This window comes from Rattus norvegicus, chromosome 3 (assembly GCF_021556685.1).
Source record: "Rattus norvegicus strain SHRSP/BbbUtx chromosome 3, alternate assembly SHRSP_T2T, whole genome shotgun sequence".
Taxonomy (NCBI): domain Eukaryota; kingdom Metazoa; phylum Chordata; class Mammalia; order Rodentia; family Muridae; genus Rattus; species Rattus norvegicus.
The window spans coordinates 111522964-111544424 of NC_141536.1; the positions used below are offsets into that span (position 1 = coordinate 111522964).

The 21461-nt window shown below is 41.9% G+C and overlaps 1 protein-coding gene and 1 long non-coding RNA gene across 6 annotated transcripts in view; one reads left to right on the forward strand and one right to left on the reverse strand.

The window, feature by feature from the left end:
* The window catches only part of Sema6d (semaphorin 6D), a 585978-nt gene that overhangs the window by 472999 nt on the left and 91518 nt on the right, over positions 1-21461 (forward strand). The window lies entirely within an intron of this gene.
* LOC147995662 (uncharacterized) lies at positions 12818-15981 on the reverse strand. Its single transcript, XR_015683758.1, has 3 exons — positions 15812-15981; positions 15091-15157; positions 12818-13765 (listed from the first exon to the last, which is right to left on the reverse strand). It is a non-coding gene; the product is annotated as an uncharacterized LOC147995662 (long non-coding RNA).

The following is a 21461-nucleotide window of genomic DNA, read 5'->3' on the forward strand; positions in this document are numbered from 1 at the left end:
CTAACATAGAAAAGCTAGTGAGTGTTGGGAGTATCTCCCAGAGATTCCCTAATGGTTATTACTTTGGTGCTACTATTGAACCCCTACCCTGGTCTGACAGTAAGCTTATCTGAGCAATTCAGCTCAGACACTGGAGGAGTCACTTTTTGGAAACCTTCTTGGTGCTCTTTCCCTCCAGGCAGTGAAATCCTTGTTTCATCTTCAATGCCTCTAACATTTCTCACACCTAGGCCTTTGTCTTCCTACCTGTAGTACACACATGGAGCCGCTTGCAAGTTTCCCTCCTCATATCCAGCCATGAGCTCCTGGGGCAAGACTGCCTCTGTTTTTCTCTGGGTCCTAAGCTCCTGACACATTGCCTAGCACAGGACACATGCTGGGGAGCTGTTCACTGACATAGTGAGTGGCTAAGTGACAGACGGCCCTCCCAGCTTCTCCTGCCAGCTGCCAAGTATGCCTCGACAGTCAGTAGTCGTCTGCTGCCACCTTCCATGGCTTCTAGTCAAGACTCCTGGTACACTTATCGTTTCCCAGGATAGTCCCACGTATCTCTTCACACACATAGGTAAATTCCTCTGCCAAATTCCTTCTCTTCCACATCTGTGCCTGTCTTGTCTTCTTGGATCGTCTCAAGAAGGAAATATCCATCTTCTCTGCTGAGCAACACATGGGTCATGTACAACAAACTGCCTGAGAATCAGACCGGGGCTGACACCCCCTGCAGCTGCTACCAGCCTCACTTGCAGAGAGCCTGGATTGTATCACTTGAGGAAACGAAGCCTTTGTTCAGTCTTATGAAACAGCTCCAGGTCTATTGTAGCCAGTTGGTTTACCAAAGCAACCTTCTTGTCCAGTCTACAGAGGACGTCACATGCTTTTGATCACTCTTCACCTTTGGACATGTCACCTCCTGGACACTTCCAGCTACAGAAATTTGAGCATCCTTTAAGACCTTGCTTACATGGCCACTGGCTAGGAAACACTGCTAGAAACACTTCCCTTTGGGCCACCCCCAGAGGAAAGAGAATTAGCTCAGCCCTTGCTTATGCCTTCTTCACTTTCCATAAGGAATCCTGGAAAATATCCTTTTCTGTTACACTGTGAACTCCTGCGGGGTCTATCACCATGTTTCCTTCATTCAATCTCACTCATGCACAGGCTTGATTCATGACTGAGAACATTGTAAAAGATCTGGGAAATAATTACCCCTAAAAAAAAACAGCCTTGAAGAGCAGCAAGATGGATCAGTGCATAAGTATATTTATTGCCAAACCTAATGACCTGAGTTTGATTCCCATGGCCTGCATGGTAGAAGGAGAGAACCGATTCTCACCTTCATCCTCTGACTTCTGCATGCCCCTTGGTACACACAAGCCTACACACACACACACACACACACACACACACACACACACACACACACACAGCTTTGAGCTGAAGTCCATGGTTTTGGTGTAGTCATGTGACTAATGGTGAAACTGAGGTGAAGGCTCCTGAGATTCTTTACCAGTCCACAGCAGATAAAAGTATGGGGTGAAAGGAGTGTGCCTAGGAAGAACGTGGCTCCCTTGTTTGCTTACTAGAAATTCAGCTTAGCAAGTTTTGAATGACTATGTTGACACATTGACTTCCTATCCCTAGTAAAGAAACAGAAGAACCAAGGAATTCTGGGTCCTCTTTTTCTCTAACTCCAATGTGTGTGAAGAAGCTCACCCGCTCTTTCTAGCATCACTGCCCAGTTTGTACAGGCTGTTATTGAATTCCTAAGTCAAGGGATTTAGGGCAAGATATCTACATTTTCCATCTAATCTCTTAGTTCCTTGGCATTAGCTGATCCTATATATGGTAGCAAGAAATATTATGCAGTAGTGTATAAAGAGTCTTATTTCCATTTAATTACTTTTGATAAATACATTTCCTAAACCAAATTCATGATCTTGAGAAAACAACAGCACTGCTGGTATGATTGCTTTGAATTTAGATTATATTTTGATAATAGAATATAGGGGAAATATCTTTGTGTTTTTATTCCATTTTCAAAGAAATCGATGGTGGGTTTTCTCTTTCTAATTTAAACATTCCCCTGCAGTGTTGATAACTCAAAGCAAATCTCATTATACACAGTGCATAAGAACCAGAAAATGATGCTGAATTGAGTTGAAAAATGAAACCTTCATTTCAGCCAGAGAGGAGCACTCCACCAAGACTATTTGAAGCACTATCTATCTCCCTTGTCTCTATGGCACCTTACAAAGGGCAACATGGCACATTCACTGTCAAAAGTGGCCTATGTCCCTGAGGTAGGTACAAAACATAGACATAAATTAAATTATAAACTAATGCATTGCAGTATCTGGTTCCATTGCCAATTATAGAAGGTGTGCAGGAACTCACAAGCGTAACAGGAAACATCCAAGAGCTGTAACCAGAAATAAGAGGAAAGGCATGCCGTATTGCCATATTTGAATAAAGGGGTGGGGGACCCACGAAGGAAAGTGACCTTGGCCACAGCCTTTTTGGAGCATGGAAACTGAAGCAATGGCTGGGATACTGGATAAGTCAATGTACTTGGGGGTCACATGTAGAAAGCTTGGGTTGACAAGGCAAGGAACCAAAAAGTAGGGTCCAAGAGAACATAAGCAGGCCTTTGAGACCATAAGATTGGGATAGCAAGGGGAGAGGCTACAAGAGGGAATAGCAGTTCTGAGGCCACAACGTTTTAAGTTTCCAAAACTGATGCTGGGGGCAGTAAACTGGACAGGAGAGACGTGAGGCTTGTATTAGGCTTGCACGCAGAGTGAACATGAAGGCGAGGAGCCAGAGTGAACTAGGGATAAAGTATCCACTCTTCAGTAGACTAGGAAATAAGGACACTCTGCTATGTGGACAACCGAGGGAGTGTAAAAATAACTGCTACTTCTCCTTGAGAGCTTGCACTGTGCCAAACAGCGTAATGATAGTCATACTAGCAGGCAACTGCGTCATGAGGACCCTGAGCCAAACGCTGCTTGAAACAGTACCAGTGTGGATACATAGAAGATGCCTAACACCCTCTGGTGATGTCACACATGAGTCTCCCAGCCGCCCTGCAGCATGCACGTGCACAGACAATGCACATGTACGCACACACACAAGGAAATCAATGCATAGAGGGACTAAGCAACTTGCCAGTGACTTCTAGAAAGCCATAGTTTGAAACCAGGGAGCTGGGCTTCCGAGTGTGAGGTCATAGCCAGCATTTTACATGCCTGGTCATTGTGCCCCAAGTGAGCCCAGCATCATGGCTTCCTGGTTATCTCACTATATACCAGATTCTGACTGTCAGTGAGGTTTGCTGAAGATGTCTAAGGCTAACCACAAAAACTGCTACAAGAAGGCAGTACTGATCCTCTTTACAGAGTCATTCAGGAGTCAGAAACCTCAAAGTGGGGAAGTCAGAGATGAGCATGCCTCGTGAAATGCAGATCACAGTAATATTTTAATTAACATGAAACAATTATATTACATATGTAATTTATTCTGTCACCAGGTTACACTGAAATTTTTATTGGCAATTCTGAGTACATGCATTAAGGATGTTAATAAAAACATTTAGACTATGTTTTATTTTCCTAATTGCTTTTTTTTTCTGGTTCAATAAGGATAATGATATAATATCAATAGGAAAATTTCACTTAATTTGAGATTCTGCTCTTTATTTTCCACTCTAGGCAATGTGTCAATAAAGAGCATACTGATTCCGGGCAGCAAAATAAATATAACAGAATAATATTTGATCACATTAATAATGTAAACAGCAAAAATTAAATGACATTCAGAAACATTCCTAAATTTAAAAAAAAACTGCTTATCAGAAAGACAGGGAAGTTTTTCAAATATGATTTTTATCGCAAACCAAATCCTGTTAACTTCTGGTGCCAGAGGCAGGTGGCAGAGAGATTCATCATTTCCCAGGCTGCCGTCTAAAACACAGGAGGGCCACTTTTGTGTGTCATCGGGTCCTAAATGATATATGTTCCCTTAGCCTGGCAACTCTTCTTCTAGCCTCTGAAAACATCCCCAATGGCTGGCTCTCCATGTGAGCCACATCCCTACAATTACTCTTTGCAAAGGGCGGAGGGTGGGGGGATGGAAAAAGAATGAAATTATTTGTGAGAGTAAAATCTGTCCCCAATCATAAGAACCCTGAGGCTAAAAATCTGCTGTATCTTTTCCTCTTTGTGAAATAATATTAAGTTCAGGCATGTATAATTATACAGGAACCACCAGGCTGTGAAGGATGAGAAAATATAACACAATTATCTCTTCACAAACCTCAGCTGAAGTCTGACAGAAATCAACATGAGCTGAGAGCGCTCTTCTCCGCCTCTGTCCCTCTCCAACTTAACCCCTGCCTTCAAATGGCTGTCTCCCAGCTTTCACACTGTGAATGCTGCCTACACGCCTGTCACTGGACACCTGGGGTGGCCTGGTGAGCTTTCTATGGAGGATTCTCATTCTGAGGAGGCTGCGAGAAGCGTTTGCTTGTTTTGATGCACCAGGAACGCTGACCTCAAAATCAGTTGAAAAGCAACCCAAGCTAGGAGGCAACAGCATCTCTCCTCTGGAGCTGCCAGCAAGAGGGAGAGAGAAGCAGGAGGAAGGAAAGCTGTTACATGTCAAGAAGGAATTAGCAGCAGGTCCCTTAGAAGAGAGAGAAAAAATACACGAGAGTTGTGCTCCCAGTGGGCAAGATGCTTGCAGAAATGCCCTCTGTACCCCGGAAACCATACGGGTGTGCATGTAAGGGTTTCTGTGGAACGAACGGAATTGTGCTTTCATTCCCAAAAGAGGCCTTGGGTCCACTGCTGCTCTGCTAGGTCCATGCTGTCTCCAGCCAGTGCTTCAGCCTTCACCCCTCTGATTCTTACCTTGGAGCTTCGTGTCCGGTTCATTCTTAGCATCTTTGTTTATTTGGCTCCTCGTCTACTGTTACCTGTGAACAGACTCTCCATTCTCTACAGCCTAGGAGATACCCCCACTGCAGTACAAAGGCAGCAATTCTGGGCCAAGTGCCCCAGATCCCCACCAGACAGAGCTCACAGAAACTGAAAGGAGAAATCATGCTTTTGATGGCAAGTTCATTTCCAAGGTTCTATTTTGAAAGAAAGTAATTGCCTTGGGGTGATTTTCAAATCACTGTCCCATTGTAAAGCCAGTCTCTGCCCCCTGGCCAAAACATGGGTGGCAAGGCAGGGGGGGAAGGAATGGGGCTGGTTGTGGGGGGGGGGGGAAACAGCCGTTACTTTGGATACATCACTCTTGACGTCACACGTCTCTAGGTTCATACTAACCCTCATAACCCAGTGAGTATAAAACATGGTCCTAAGAAAACTTTATCCAGGTTGAAAACATTGTTAACAGAGGATTCAAGATGGCTGAACAGAAGTGCCCAGCAATCCCTTGCTCCTCCACAAAGAAGAAAGAATCCGGCAGGCAGCTGTAGAGAGACTCTCTTGTGTACTGTATGAAAACATCACCTGTCAATAAAATGCTGATGGCCTATTAGTTGGAGAAGGAAGTAGGGGGGGGGGAGTTCCAGCAAGGAGAGAGGAACTCTTAGAGTCAGGCATGGGAAGAGATTTGCCCCAAACTCTGAGGAGTCAGACGCATGAAACTGAGAAGAGGTACCCAGTCATATGGCAATTATAAAATAGAATAAATTGGTTAATTACATTATGAGCTAGTTGGGGAATAAGCCCTAGCTTATGGCCCAGGCATTTATTCCTAAGTCATAAATCACACAGTCACTATTTCAGAAACAGGGGCACAGGTAGAAGAGCCTTCAGTTCCAAGCATCAATGGTAGAGCTGTGTTGTGAGGGTAGCTGCTGAGAATTCAGTAGAAGAAAAAGTGAAATCTTGTAAGAGCCAGAGACATGGGACAATGACAGTGGCATAAACAGGATACCCACTCTGTTCCTCCAGCTCCATAGCAGTAAGGGGTCTCCCTTCTGCAGGAGGAGACTGGCAGAAAGGCTGGCTACACTGTCATCCATGTGGATTACTGCAGCCCTGGCTAGTGGCAAGTCTCAGCAGTTCTGCCAGGCTGGCAGCTGTACCAGGTAAGAAGCTTGAGATCCTCATGGCCTCCTGGCTTTGGGAAAGGAATGACATCATTGCCTTTCTGTTGGCACTGGTCATGGCTACCAGCTGTTCCGTTACATTTCCTGTCGTTGAGTCTGACTTCCCAAGCAATGTCAGTGTCTGTGTAACCAGTTCACTGCTTTAAGTTCAATTGCTGTTAAGTACAAAAACGTGTTTTCCTTTTTCCTGGTTAGATTTCCTTCTGATGTAATTTCTGCCCTCAGTATCACCTAGCTGTCCAAGCTACGGGCTGTAGCTCTCCCCCATCACATCCAGATCTGGTCTGGAAGATGAAGTGGAGTGCAAAGGTTTTATATCTTGACTAATTCTGCAACTTTCAGACACAGTCCTGCTTAAGCCTATTCATACCTCATTGGTCCATATTGCAACCATCAACGAAAGATTCAAGTTTCCTGAACCAGTGAGAGGTGAAAGGGTAGAACTTGTAAAATTTGAGAAATTCTGGCATCAAGTTGATCTTCTGGTTAAACTCAAATTAATAGCTGTCACGTTCAAATCTGCCCAACTACTGAAATGAATATACTCATTAGTCTATCTGCCCAGGAAGGGGAGAGTGATAATTCAGCTAGCTACTGCTGTAGAATAAACCTGCATAGCACATCTATAAACACTATTTAGTTCCTTTCATTGCTCTGTGGGTGGTTGGGCTCAATTGGTGTTCTATCTTGAGGTGCTCACGTGGTCGTAAGTAATAGCTGGGCCTTCAGTCTTCTGAAGGAGCAGCTGAGTTGGATACTCATTAAAGTCTTTGGGTCAAGACTAGGTGCTGTGTATGGGACAGAAGCTTGGCAGAGACATACGACTTCATTGTCTCCCCAGCTTTCCCATATGTTTTGGGCTTCTCACAGCATTAGCATTGAGGCTGACTCTAAGATTATCACCCCTCAAGAGACCCAAGAAGTTTCAAGTCCCTCATAGCTCAGACTGAATATTTTCCAACGTAGCACTCTTAGTCAAACAGACTCAAGAGTTGAGGAGTTAGTGCCATCTCCCAGTGGTGGCCTGGAAAGTGTGAGACACCGGCCTGAAAAATACAGAGGTCACAGTCCCTTCCTGTGTAACCCTGGCTTATGAGCATCCCCTCTCTGAGTCCAAGCATCTCCAACTGTAGCAGGAGAGAACTAGAAGAGATTGCTTTACAGCCTGCACCTGCTGAAAGCACTCAGAGCCTGGCTCACTGTGAACAATGACATCTGTATCTACCCAGCTATAGGTCCTGAAAACCAAATCAAATGAAAGGGAGAGCTTAAATTGCTAACAATTCTTATGAGGTTGCTTTTAGACAGAGAATGTAAGAAATTAGATGATTAAAGAATTTTCAAAAAGTCCACCCGTGTTTGACAGCTGTTGAGCAGCAAAAAAAAGCAATATAATTCTACTAAATTAAAAGCCTCTATAGAAAAGGGAATGTGAAAATGGGGACTCTCCTTTCCCAACAAGCAAACCCCGTGAACATTAATTTTCTACTGCAAATCTCAGAGCATGTGTCGCCTTCTCCAGCCTAAGGTTTCGCTATTTTCTTTTTATTGGAGAGGCATCGCCAGCACAAAGAACATAATTTTATCATAGAAAATCAGAGCCAAAGGGGACCACAAGGCCATCCCTTCCAGAGCAGTGGCAAGGGACAGAGGAGTAGAGACTGCATACACCCAGTGATAATCATCCCCAGACTAAATCATTTCCCAGCATCAAACAAGGAGCCAGTGAGTAAGCTGCGGCAGCCAGTGTGGGGAAGGTCCTGACCTTCAGTGCAGCCAGCAGAGGTCCTAGGTCCTGACACTCAAAAGTGCTTTGTAAAGGGCATTGCCCATTTACACCCTCCAGCCCTACACCCTCTAGTTCTCCTTCCTCTTTCCTTCCCTCCTTTTCTTTCCAGTATTTTATTATTTGTATCAGAAAAGCATTCCTCATTGCTGTATTTGACCTTCTCATTGACCCCATGCTTCTTCTGAGTCCAGTTGTTCACGCTACCACTGAGGTAAACTGAAGGTTTGCAAGTGGACAGTGTGGCAGATCAAGCATGGCCACCAGTCTATAGCAAAGCGTCACAAATGTCAGTTGCAAAGTGGCTTCTAACCTTCCTCAAGAGCCTTCCTTTTATCTTTAGCCATCACTGTTCTTAATGTCTAAGATTTTTTCAGTTCTTTCTTTATGGGGTTCAGTCTTTTTTATTTAAGTTATTTGCACACATACACAAAGTTCTATATACGGGTGGTTTTTACGCAGGTGTGTGTATGCGGGTGTAAAGCCAGAGGCAAATGCCTTGTATCCTGGTCATCACTTTCTGACTTACTCCTTTGAGATGGGCCAGCAAGCCTTATATATTCTCTGGTATCCACCTCCCACAGCACTGGGATTACAAGTGCATCCAGCCATGCCCACACTTTAAATATAAGGTACTGGGACACGAACTCAGACACAAAAGCTTGTGCGGCAAGCTCAGTTTACCCCATGAGCCAACCCTAGCCCGTGTGTATATATTACTGAGTATTCATGTTCTATATGGATATTTTATTTTACCTGTACATGTGAATAAGAAGGCTGGATATTTCTGTGGCCTATTTCAGATGACTAAACCGAAGTAGAGAGAGGTAAATATTAAAGTTTCAGGGACATGAAGTCAGTCGGTATTAGAAACTGAGAAGCACCCAAGATATGTGACTCAAAACCTCAGAGTATAATTCTTAAAATTGTTAGGAGCTCCCGTCACCTGAGAAGGTCATCTCCTATACTGAAATTTCTTGATTCTTAAAAATTGAGAATGTGGTGTGAAAAAAATCTATGTGTGTCCTAGATGGCATATTCATACTCGGAGATAACTCAGAGAGTCTGGAGCTGCTGCAAACAATGCTTGCCTTACCTTGTGTGCAACTTGCACGGGGCTTTGCTTGATTTGACTGACAGGAAATGAACACAGTAGCTTGATGAAGTAGAAGGCCAAGATCTGAGACTGAGCTCGGACACTTGAAGCTGAGTAAGGATGAAGTGCTCAATTGTCCTCTTTGGGTAATTGGTTAGTACTGTGTGAGTGTGTGTGAGTGTGTGTGTGTGTGAGTGTGTGTGAGTGTGTGTGTGTGTGTGAGTGTGTGTGTGTGTACATATATGTATATAAACTATAATATTTTATATGTTATGTTTCATATATTATGTTTATATATTATATAACTGTATATAATTTATGATATATAAACTAACAATAGTATATAGAGAGGTACATAGATACATATACACAGAGATCGAAGTAAAAAATGATAAAGATAGTCCGGAAGCCTGGAAATATGATAGTCTTTTCTACCCATATTTTCTGGGTAAGAAAAAAAGAATCTTCTTTGACTTGGCTTCTTTTCTTCTTCAAGGGGGTCCCTCACATTGTCCCTGGAAGAAAAGAAGAAAAGGCCTGGTTTCCCAGGATCCCCTTGGGCTGCTCGGCAGCCTTGGCCTCTTCTCCTGTTGATTCTTGGCCCCAGCAGAGAGGCAATGTCTGCCTCTCTGTTTGAGTTTCACAAGTCCAATGTCTGTGTCCAAAGTTCTTCATAACATTTATCTTTTAAAACTTTAAGTAAGTTTCCCCCTGGGAAATTTCACAATGTGCAAATAGCTGTGGGAAAATAATTAGGAAAATTACAGATAGCATGTCTGTAGCATGTCCCACACCTGGTTTTTGGTTCATGTGGCTATCTTGGTTTTTATAAAGGAGAATAGAGGGTTCAACTGTCTTAAAAGATTTGCCTGGATTTGCCCCGTCTCTCCAAGGTACCCAATGACCCAGAAAGTCATAAAACAGGCACAGAATCTAACTTATTGTCTCCATGACAAGGGCCAAAGGCCTTGGGGGGGCACCACATGTTTCTAAATGGTAAGATGGCCAACTCACTTATTCATGGGTGTTGGTGACATGACCATATCATGAAGTAACTGGACATACATCTGATCTCTACAGACTACATGTAAAATGGCGTCTATGCTGGCCAGGTGTGATTACAGGGACCAACTTCCTTCCCCAAACAAGTTAACACCCCTCATCCTGTCTCAGCAGCCATACCTCACACTCCTACCTGGCTTCACTCTGATCATTGGAGCCCGGCCCATGCCTGGTGTCACTTCATACTTAATTCTTGCATAGAACCAAAGAACATGCTAGCAATTTGATTAATAAAAATATGGGTACTTTATGGCTAATGTTTGGATTTTCTTGATAACATATGTATCCTTAAAATCTCATTGCCCTCAAAGAAATGAGACTGATGTCATAAATGTGGAGATTTGAATGAATCAGAGTCTGACATTTACTGACAAGGTAAAGGCTTGCACAAAAGACTCCATGTAAACAGCACATGGTATAACAGAAAGGGAAAATACTCACAAAGGGGTTACTATTAAAAACGAATAACAGACTCATATATTCAAAAACAAAAATTGAAGTTACCTGATTTAGAAAGGGCCAAAGATGTGGATAGATGTCTCTTCAAAGAGCACATCAAGAGCATACAAGTGAAAGATGATTGACATTTCTAATCCTCTGAGAAAAATACGCAGAGACAACACCTCATTCCAGTGAGGACAGCCATTCTCACAACAGGAAATGGAAAATGTTTTTATGTCTTAGACAAACTGGTTCTCTCCTTCACTACTGGGAATGTAAAATGGAGCCATTATTGTGGGAAGTAATTAATGTCTCAAAAATCAGAAGTAGCATGCAGCCAAATAATACTGCTATCAGACCTTCAACCCAAGGAAGAGAAGTCAATGTGCCAGAAACATACTTATTCCTCATGTTTGCCATATCATGATTCACAACCACCAAAAGATGAAAGTCCCTTAAATATTGCAGGTATACGACTGAGGATTTATATACATACAGTGGAATATTATTCAGCCATAAAGAAAGACATCTTGTCATAGCCTATGATGGAGAGGAACTCTAAGGATAGACCTTGAGCTAAATAAAAGAAGAATGGGTACTATGACCTCACTTCCTCAAGATCTCTAAAGTAGTCAAATTGAGCTAGGAATGTAGCATAGAAGTAGTGTGCCTTTGTATTACATACAACGTACTGGTTTTGAAAGAACGAACAAACTCATAGCAGCAGAAAGGAGAATGCCATTTGCTGGGGAGAGGATGACTGAGGAGTTGTTATTAATGGCTACAGAGTTTCAGTTATGCAAGAAGAAAGTGTTCCAGAAAAGCAATTTTTTAAGTGTTAAAAAGAAAAATTAAGTTTGCAATCTCAGGGATGCAAGGTCATCACAGAAGAAGGGGCAGAACAATTGTAAGAGCCACTGGATATACTTGCAGTGATATGATATGACAGTGTAGTTGCACACATGCATAGACCTTATATAAGACCAAGCAAGAGCGGGGAGGGGCACATGGAGTCCCACTACTAGCTGAGAAACTATAGGCAACTGATGGCTGCCGAGGGAGGAATTGTCAGTTTCCTTCAGAGATACAAGCTTGTGGGTCTATCTGTGCGCCTATAGATGGTTTCACACTCATGCACATATAGGAGGCACATACTAAATAGACTCAGCGGTGAGTATTAAAATGAGAGAGAGAGAGAGAGAGAGAGAGAGAGAGAGAGAGAGAGAGAGAGAGAGAGACTGAAATTGGGAGGGCAAAGTGCTGGGAGGCATAGGGAAGGAATCAGAGTGAATAGGGTAGATCTGATCAAAAATATTATATGTGTGTGTGTGAACATTAAGTAAAAATATTTTAAAGGTATTTATTTAGAGACTGAAGAAATGTCTCCTCAGTAAACGTAGTGCTCTTAAAGAATGTCCAGGTTTGATTTACAGCATTCACATGCCATCTAACACGTGTGTCTGTGTGTGTCTGTGTGTGTGTGTGTGTGTGTGTGTGTGTGTGTGTGTGTATACAAATCCCCCATACACATTATATGAAAATAAAGGAAATCTTTTTAAGTGTGTTAACGGGCTGATCCCCTGAAAAGTGGCTAAAATAAAACAAGATAAGGGATTAATTCAATAAATAAATGGATAAGTAGGTGTCAGCTTCATAACAACAGGTGCCACTTGGCACTGTATGACATTAACTTCACCAGCTTCAAATAGTAATCCACCCTATAGAGTGTAATGGTCTGAGGGAAAGTAGCTAAAAATTAATTATAAATATTACTAGATGAAAAAGCATTTATTGCCAAAAATCATACCAGTGTTTCTTCATCCAATGGGAAGAACATTGATTGGTATAGTTGATATGTTTCCTCAAATATAATCAGAAGTAAATATAACTCATCACAAAAATTATTCTCAAAGAAAAGCGTTTAGCCCTGGTCATTTCAAACAATACCCAGATTTCCCAAATCCAAGCTTCAGAAGTAAAGCATCTCTCCTACTGAATGCCACCGAAGAAGGGATGGTGGATAGGACATGCAGAGAGCCCTCAAGCATAACTCTGACTCTTTACCTATCAATTGACCTCTTAATATGCCGAGGAAAGGCCCTGACTCAATGGCACCACTTTTGTGTCAGTTGTATTTTCCGTGCACTCAGCAGTCTAAGTCATAATGTCAAATGACAAAATCAAACACCACAGTGACCAGGTTTCAAGTCCAAGCTGTAGTCTCTCCACCCTGAGCATCAGCAAGCCCAGGGTGGATTTTTTTTCTTTTGACCAAGGTAGTTTTGTCAAAGCACACAACAGGGCCGTGATCAGGTTATAAGTCTTTAAGACGGTGTGGTCTTGCTGACCTCTTGGCTACTAAACACTTGTTCATGTTTTGATGTTACTTCAATTTGACCTGAGGAATACACAAAATTCTGCCCACACAGACCACAGATAAAAAGATGGATCCTTTGTGAGGAGGAATATAGGTTTTCTTCAGTGAAGAACAATTCAGTGAGTTTTGTTGGTTTCCTTGTTATGAGCACACTGTCAGAAACATGTGTGCCCTTTCATCCTATCAGAATTTACTGAATAATAGTAAATGCATAAGCTATGCGAGATTTTGGGGCAGTGCTTTGCCTGTAGGAGCCAACCAAGGCAAGCACGGGTTCTTTCACTCCAAACTTACCTAGCAGTATTAACACTCAGAAGTTCAATGAGTTCCAAAGAGGCCTCTATGAGAGATGGATGTGAGAAGCAGGGCGGGTCAGGTGGTATGTCCCTGGGGCCTTTGCCAGTGTTGTTAGATATCTTTTTTATGGGGTTCAGGTGAAGGCACTGTATCCTTCTCCTTGATTGACAAGCCCTCTGGCATGACTTTCCTGGTATGATTATAATATATCCATATACTCACATGGTCTGAATTTAATTTATAGGCTTAGGAATAAGTTGTTATCAATCTACACCTCGTGGAAACTATTTGGCAGAAGGAGCTGTTTGTGTATCCAGCAGAGGGAGGGAGTCATCCTCTGTCCTTAGTATCGGATCAAATGCCACTTAGAAAATGCAAAAACAAAACAAAATAAAAAAAGGTTTACACAGTATAGAAATAACTTAGGGTAGGGCATAGCCTGATGCCAATATCCCTGAATACAGTGAGCATTCTCTGACTTAATTTCTTTCCATGGCTACCTTGGGAAAGCAAAGAACGGGCCATAAAGAGGGATAATTATTCTGTGCCCAAGATTGACATCATGAAGTGGTGATTTCAAGGCTGTGGAGACAGAAGAAGTAATAGTCCATAAAAATCTCACAATCTTTAAATATGAGTCTATTATAAAGTATTGACATGGAAATCATGGCACTCTTTAAATTTTGAATTGACTATTTTACATGAACACAAATCAAAGTTTAGTTATATTTTCTATATCTTTAAAGAAAGAATAAGCTTTGTATGTTTATTTAATATATAGTAATTCATGTCATTCTCATAAACAGGCTCCCTACATCATTAATTACATAGCTGTCCAGGCACATTAACGATCCTTCTTCCTTGGGAGTTCAGGTAGTAAGGCCATGGATGAGTGAACTATTGGCTGTACAGAGGAAATGTACTGTGTCTTACCCAGTTCTGACCTTGCAATCTGTAACGAATGTTATTTCATTCTACTAACAAGTACCTATTGGCCTTCCAAAGTTAAATACCCATAGTAGCAAACTCCACAAGCTGCCAAGGATAGGCAGCAAGGAAGCAGAACTCTGTACAGGAGTGGAGTTTAGTTTTGATCTTTATATGGAATCAACGTCAGAATGGCAGACCCAAAGATCCTCACATCTAAGCAGTTTGGGGGAAAGCGAAAGCAACCTGACCCATTCCTCTCTTCCTGAAAAACACCGATGCCTCCTAAGACCACAGCCAGCCCTGCCTGCACTAGAAGGATGGTCATGTGTGCAGGCTTGCTCTAGTCTCGTATGCACTATGGTTTTTTTTTCAGGTAGTATTCCCCAACCTGTTTTGCTATTGATAACAATAATTTTAAAACGATAACCATGATTTGGAAACCAATAATGACAGGAATAGCTACTAACGTTTATTCAATACACACTACATGCTTGGCACTATCTTTAAAACTGTGGAAGCCTTACGTCCACGTGTTTGTTCGATATCACATGTCTTAGCTGCGTGTCCAGTCACTGCTGCAAAAGACCCTGACAAGAGCAAGTGAGGCAGAAAAGATTTATTCTGGCTCATGGTGATAGAGGTTAAGTGGCAGTAATAAAATGTATGTAAAACTGGAGCATTGGTGACAGGAAGGAAGAATGAGGGACAGGGAGCAAGAAGCATTGGTGGGACAGGAGATAGAATATGGCAGAGTAGAAAAGTGAGTTTGAAGAGGGATAACTAACAATGACATCTGAGAAAGTCATATGTAAACCGACTACTATGCAAGCATAATATGTGTGTGTATCAAGTATATAAAAATATACCCCTGTATTAGAAGTTTAAATTGTGTTGCCCTGTAATTAGGATAGAGTGTTCTTAGGTACCATAGGTTATCAAATAAAAACCCAGAACGGAGAAGAAATAAAAGAGGTTACCGTCCATCATGGCAGGAAAGTCACGCTGCCTGAATGGTGAAGCAGTAGACCACATTGTATCCACAGTCTAGAAGCAGAGAGAAATGGATACTTATGTTCAGCTCCAGAAACCCAGAGGTGGGAATGGGTCCAACCACAGTGGGCAGGTCTTCTCCCTGGGTTAACCTAATTAAGACAATCCCCACTCAGGCATGCACAGAATCTCTTCTCCTAGGTAATTATAGATCTCATCAAGTAGACAGTAAAGATTAACCATCATATATATACTCATTTGTTCTAAAACCTGGGTTCCACTGAGCATTGAGATACAGAGACATGACACAGAATGTGATTCTCTGAAGCAGGCAAGTTTGGCTGCCCAGTTCACTGCAATGTTCCTGTTGGGACTCTAAGATTACAGTCACATTCCAGGAGCTTAATAATAATTTGCTAAATGCATAAATGAGCACTGCTTGTCTAAGCTTTCGATGTTGGCAGTTATACAACAATAATTGAAAGTTAAATATTTAGCAAACTGTAAGACATTTTAGAATGGAAATTCCCTTTAAAATTTTGCGTGACTTGGCAGGTTTACCACAACCACTCTCACTTTTAATTATTCAATATCTATTAATTTTTATAGAAAAATGTGAGGCACTCTGTTCATTCATTTATTCACTCATGAATTGATTTAAAAAAAATAGCCACACGATGTCTAGAGTCTAGACTCAATGCCACGTACCTGAAACATGAATCGGATGAAAAAGACTGAGCAAAGAACATTACTGATAGAGACAAGTCGTCCACAAAAGGGGAGGAAGAGGAAGAAAGTGCGATCTGGCATTCAAGAATAAATGTGGTGCTGAGAAATACACACTTCAGTCTTTAGACTTTTAATGCGGAAGTACTCCTAAGTAGGGAGGAGCGTGGCTTTTCACTTCCTGGGTTAAGCTGTGTGTCCCTCAAAGGCCACTGTAAGCATTCGGCACTTCTGAGAAGTGACATTTTATACAACCTTCATGGAAATTGTGTTTCTAGGAATCAGAATCTGAGACAATTGCTCTCTGATTACGGAGTGATGGGAGGAGTGTAAGGGACAGCAGAAGAGGTCAGGGGAAGCTGTACCCACATGAGGCACCCCTGAGTCAAAGTGGACTTTACAGCATCAGAGCCGGTTACCTAGGTGAGCAGGAAGCCTTTTTAAAGGCCATTTAGTGCCGTTATGCTGCAAACAGCCCACTGACAGGGTGAGTGGGAGGTGTGTATGTGAGGGGATTTATCCAAAAGTTTACTCCACACTTATGAAAATTTGCTCCACATGGAAATGCTTCTTCTACACTCCAGGAGGGCAACATGGCAGCCACAAGTAAAGACACCAGAAACGGTGAAGTAGTGCTTTGTCTAGAGTGATGGGAGAGCACTGAGACCTTCACAGTATCTGGAGACAGGTGCCACTCTGGCTCTGGAGCTACTCACACAGGTATCTAATACAACCAGACAGGAAAACTAACCCCAGTGAGATATGCCATGTCCCACTATGGCTTTGTACCTCCAGGAGACTCCACTCATACCCCTGGGAGATCTGAAGACCAGAGGGAAACTCAACTTGATTAGAAACATATTTGAGGTATGCTAAGGGTAAGTTGGACCAGTGAAGAGGTTCCACTGGAGGAAAATGTGTCTGAATTTGCAGAACAGATGAGAAATGAAAATATAGTAGCATTGGCTCTAACTAGGACACAAATGGGAAGCAGGTGGCTAGATATTCCTGCAGGGTGTTAAGATATGTAAGCAACAGGGCTTTGGGTGATTTGTTCAAATATTTATATATCTGCCTGGCTCTCACAAGGAGTCCTATTATAAAATTATTTGTAATACTTCACAAGTAAAACTATGTAAATGATTGAAATAAAAAAAGAGAAAATGCAATAAGTATTTAGATATTTTAGCAGGGTCATTTAATTATGCTCAAAACTTCTGAAAGTTTTACAATGGCTTGAGTAGATGGTAGTTTCATTCCTAGACAGGAAATATCAGACATCTAATCATGGTCAGACCAGCATCAAATACTATAAAAGGAAAAGCCCATCTTTAAAAGGTTTAACACATGCACATACCACACACACACACACACACACACACACACACACACACACACACACTAAATGTTTGGGCATCTACTTAAGTCACTAGCATCTTGGGTGAAGAAAAGGCATCATGCAAATTCACTCATCTGTGAAGCTCACAGGCTAATGCCATCTCATCTGCCACTTTCCCAGTACCTCAGATTCTCCAGTCACAAATCAAATATCTCTCGGGACATGACCTTACCGTCACCTCAACATGTGTATCTATCCCTTTAATGAACAACCAAATGATAGTCTTATTCAAAGTGTTGGTGAATCAGGTGTACTTGGGCAGCTGAGGCAAGATGATTGCAAATTTAAGCACAATGTGAACTGCATAAGAGCACCCTGTCTCATTCATTCATGTATGTGTGTGTGTGTGTGTGTGTGTGTGTGTGTGTATAGTGTGTGTGTTGTGTATATATACATATATTTATATATATACACATATTATACTGCTAACCAATGGCAGTTTTAATACTCATAAAGGAAGTCTTAGACACTGAGCAAAGCTAGAAACATAAATTTTGACAGCAGCACTTTGTTCCTTCTATGAGAAAATTCTGAACATCTGTTCTGCCTGACACCATACTGTACCTAGGGGATGCCTGCCTATGTCACAGTACATGGAACCCACTAATGAAGCAGTCCAATACCCCGTAGCAGATTTTTAGTATCAAGCCAGGTGTTGTGATAGGAGAAACTGTGCTGGAGTACAGAATTGTCTGAAGATGACTTCCATACCTCCAAGCAGTGACATTTACACTGTAGTCTTAAAAGAAAAAATGACTTGGAAGTAGCAGAGAGGGGCACAGTAGAATATTCCAGATAGAGCAGTATATAGCATGACTTACTAAAGGAACTGAAAAAGTGTCCTGTAAGCCACGTATGGCAAATCTCTAAAACCATGTTAAGTAATTAGATTTTATTATAAAAATAAGGAGAGCTTACTGGACAGTTTTTAAAGGGAAGTAATATGATAAGAACCATAGGAAGAGGAACCTGGACACTGTTGGAAATAGAAGAGACAGCTGACAGCCGGTGACAGACCTCAAGAGGGAAGTCAGAACAGCTGAGGGAAAAACCAGTGAATTTCATGAGTTCTGTGGGAAAAGGGAAGACTTGAAGCTGAACATATGGCTTCTTATGTGCAGCTCCTGTCATATGATCACAACAGCGAGTGCAATCAGATTATTTAGGGAACAGAAGATAAAGAAAGGCAAACAGTAATCAAAATGTAACGTATGCCAAATTTGATATTCCCCTATTTTTTTAAATATAGGTGACTAAGATAAGGCTGGACCTAAGAGTCTTGATGGCAGTGGAGATCTAAACTCACTGAATGATCCACATATGATGTATAGATAGATAGATAGATAGATAGATAGATAGATAGATAGATAGATAAATAGATAGATGATAGATAGATAGATAGATAGATAGATAGATAGATAGATAGATAGAAGATATAGTGTTTAGTGATGGCAATGGATATGACTGAGGCTAGAAAATAGGGTTTGAAACTATAGTGAGTTAATAGAGTCAACAATCAAATGTTTCTACTGGGGGGGAAAGGGTCAATGGTATCAGATGAAATACCTAGTTCTAAACTAGTTATCGCTCAATTTGTTCTCCTAAGAGCTGGTCAGACCAGGCATAGCATTAGACAATCTATTGGACAACATAACAGAAGCAGCCCTACAAAAGGAGCCAGGCAATGAGTAGCCCAATGACCAAGGTGAATCCAAGAGCTCTCGAAACAAATGTGAGTGTTCAGTTATTAGAAAAGTGGTCACATGAAGCTAAATTTAGCTGAGTGTGTAATTATGTATACAACAGGCAGTATTGAAGCCATGGAAGTTGGTACATTCCTAACTACACAGGGGTTCACTGGGGTTGGGGAAGACCTGAGAGGATTTGGTAGAGACAATGACAAGTTCAGACAGACAGGAAAGAGAATAAACTTTTAGGTACTTCCCAGCCTCACATCTGTGATTCAGGGCGATAAGCATGAGAAACATCAGGGAGGCCAGATCACTTCCATGGACTGACTCCCTGGAAGGTGGCATGGACTTCTGAGTTCTTGGTGCACCATTTCAAGATGTAGCTGATAACACACCCAACCATCCCGGGTTTCCTCGCTGAGAGATCAGGGCATGGCACAGTATTTGCTGAGGTCCCGAAAGCTAACAGCTTTATATAGTCATAAATATAGATACACTTAATCAGTATCCTTGAGTAGGGTTTCTAATCACAAATTACCCATATACCTCAGCTCACGAAATGAAAGGACTTTTCAAAAAGAAATGAAGACTTCAGAGGAAGACAAAGAAATGAGTTCTACCTGGCTGTGCAAGTTGACAAAGACAGGATAACCCAACGCTGAGTCATGGATAAGCCATATTTAATCACTGCGTGCATAATGGACTTTCTATTCCTTAAATGCTCACACGGGATAAGGAGCATCTAGAAGGAAGGGACATGGACACAACGCCCTTCTCGTGCCTCAAAACAAAAATTAAGTTGGTTGTACACTGCTGAGCTTGTTGGTGACATCTGCTCACATCTCCCTTGCTCAATACATTTGTATGTGGAATTTTCAGCTGTGTCTTCAATGTGTTTAATTTTTTTTGAATTTCATCTTCATAGCGGCAACAGTGAGTCACCTTGCTTTTTGGTGATCTGTTCAGGGGAAGCTGTATTCCTAGATGCTGGTTTGGTCCCTTTGTGATTGAATACTCATAAAATTATGCCAACCAGGTGGTGAGTCCTGAGGAGTTTTCCTGCACTTGCTTGGTTGGCTGTCTTTTAAGGTAAGAACCTACCTAATAGCTCAATGAGGTAGTCAGCATTAGGAAGCAAACAGACTAATGGATTATTCTCTCTGTCGACTCCTCCTAAGATTCCAGTGCTAGGGATTTCCTGTGTCACTGGATAGGGGAGGAATAGTCTTCTCAATCAGGTTTCAATGAACAACTAAACTCACCCTGAAGGGTCTTAACCTATAAGCCAGGGTCTAGGGTCTATGAACTATACTTTGGGGCCCAAGAGCATAACTCAATAATATAATATATGTGTAGCATACACACAGCTATAAATTCAATTCCTAACATATACAATAACTAAAAATTAGAATTGTAATGTCTTCTAGCCCTGCTCCCACTCTCAGTTGCTCTGACAGCTGTCAAACAAATGGAATAAACTGCCTATTTCTGAGCAGTGCCTCACACCATCCATGCCTCTTCCCCTTTGCAGGCCTTTCCTGAGCACTGGCTTGGCTAGGGCAGTGGCGTTAGCATGCACATGAATTTGATCACCACTGTATCTTTCTGCTCTCAGCTCTTTGAGTGCTCCATGGCAGCTGGAAATATGCTATGGGGTAGAGGAAGCAGGGATTTAGGATAAAATGCTTCCCCACACAGTGTGGTAGACTGGCACTTCTTTTCAAATCACCTCCATGGCTATGTGCTTCTGTTCTCTTATTAACACAGTTAGAGGCTCAGACCCCACTATCCATTGCTACCCTATGTTGCCCATGACATGGCACCCCAGCCACTTAGCAAGTTCTAGACAACATGAAATAGAAAACCAGTCTATCTATAGGAAAGCTCAGCAGGAGGCCTATGGGGTTTGCTTGTTTGTTTGTTTGTTTGTTTGTTTGTTCTGACAGGGTTTCACTGTCATGTTGCTGGTCTTTAACTCATAGACTGAAAAAATACTCCTGCATCAGACTCCCAAGTGTCTCAGATTATAAGCATGTGGCCCAGGGCCATTTCCCTTTCTGCTTTGCATCTAGAAACTGCATCATAGTCAAATTATTAAAAAAAGCTTGTGACTAATTTCAGGAATATGATAAATACAGGGGAAGAATATTACACATTAGTTTTTCATGACAGAGGGAAAAAACACCCATGAATCTTCACAGCTGAAGAGTGAAACAGGCAGTCAGTATAGTGTATAGTACATTCTCCCTTACACTGGGCTCCAATGAGCTCCTAGTGGATGCTTGAAACTGTGGGCAATACTGCCCTCAAATATGTTCTCTCTCCAACACATAGATATACTGTGATAAAATTTAATTTATAAATTGGATACAAGAAAAGCTTAACAATAACAAATAATAAATTTGAACATTTAAAAGTTCCACAATAGAGAGAGACCCGACCGCCTGGTCAGGTGGGCACTCCTGAGGCTGCAGAGCAGAAGAGACCACCAACACTGCCCACCCCTGCCCACATCCCTGGCCCAAGAGGAAACTGTATAAGG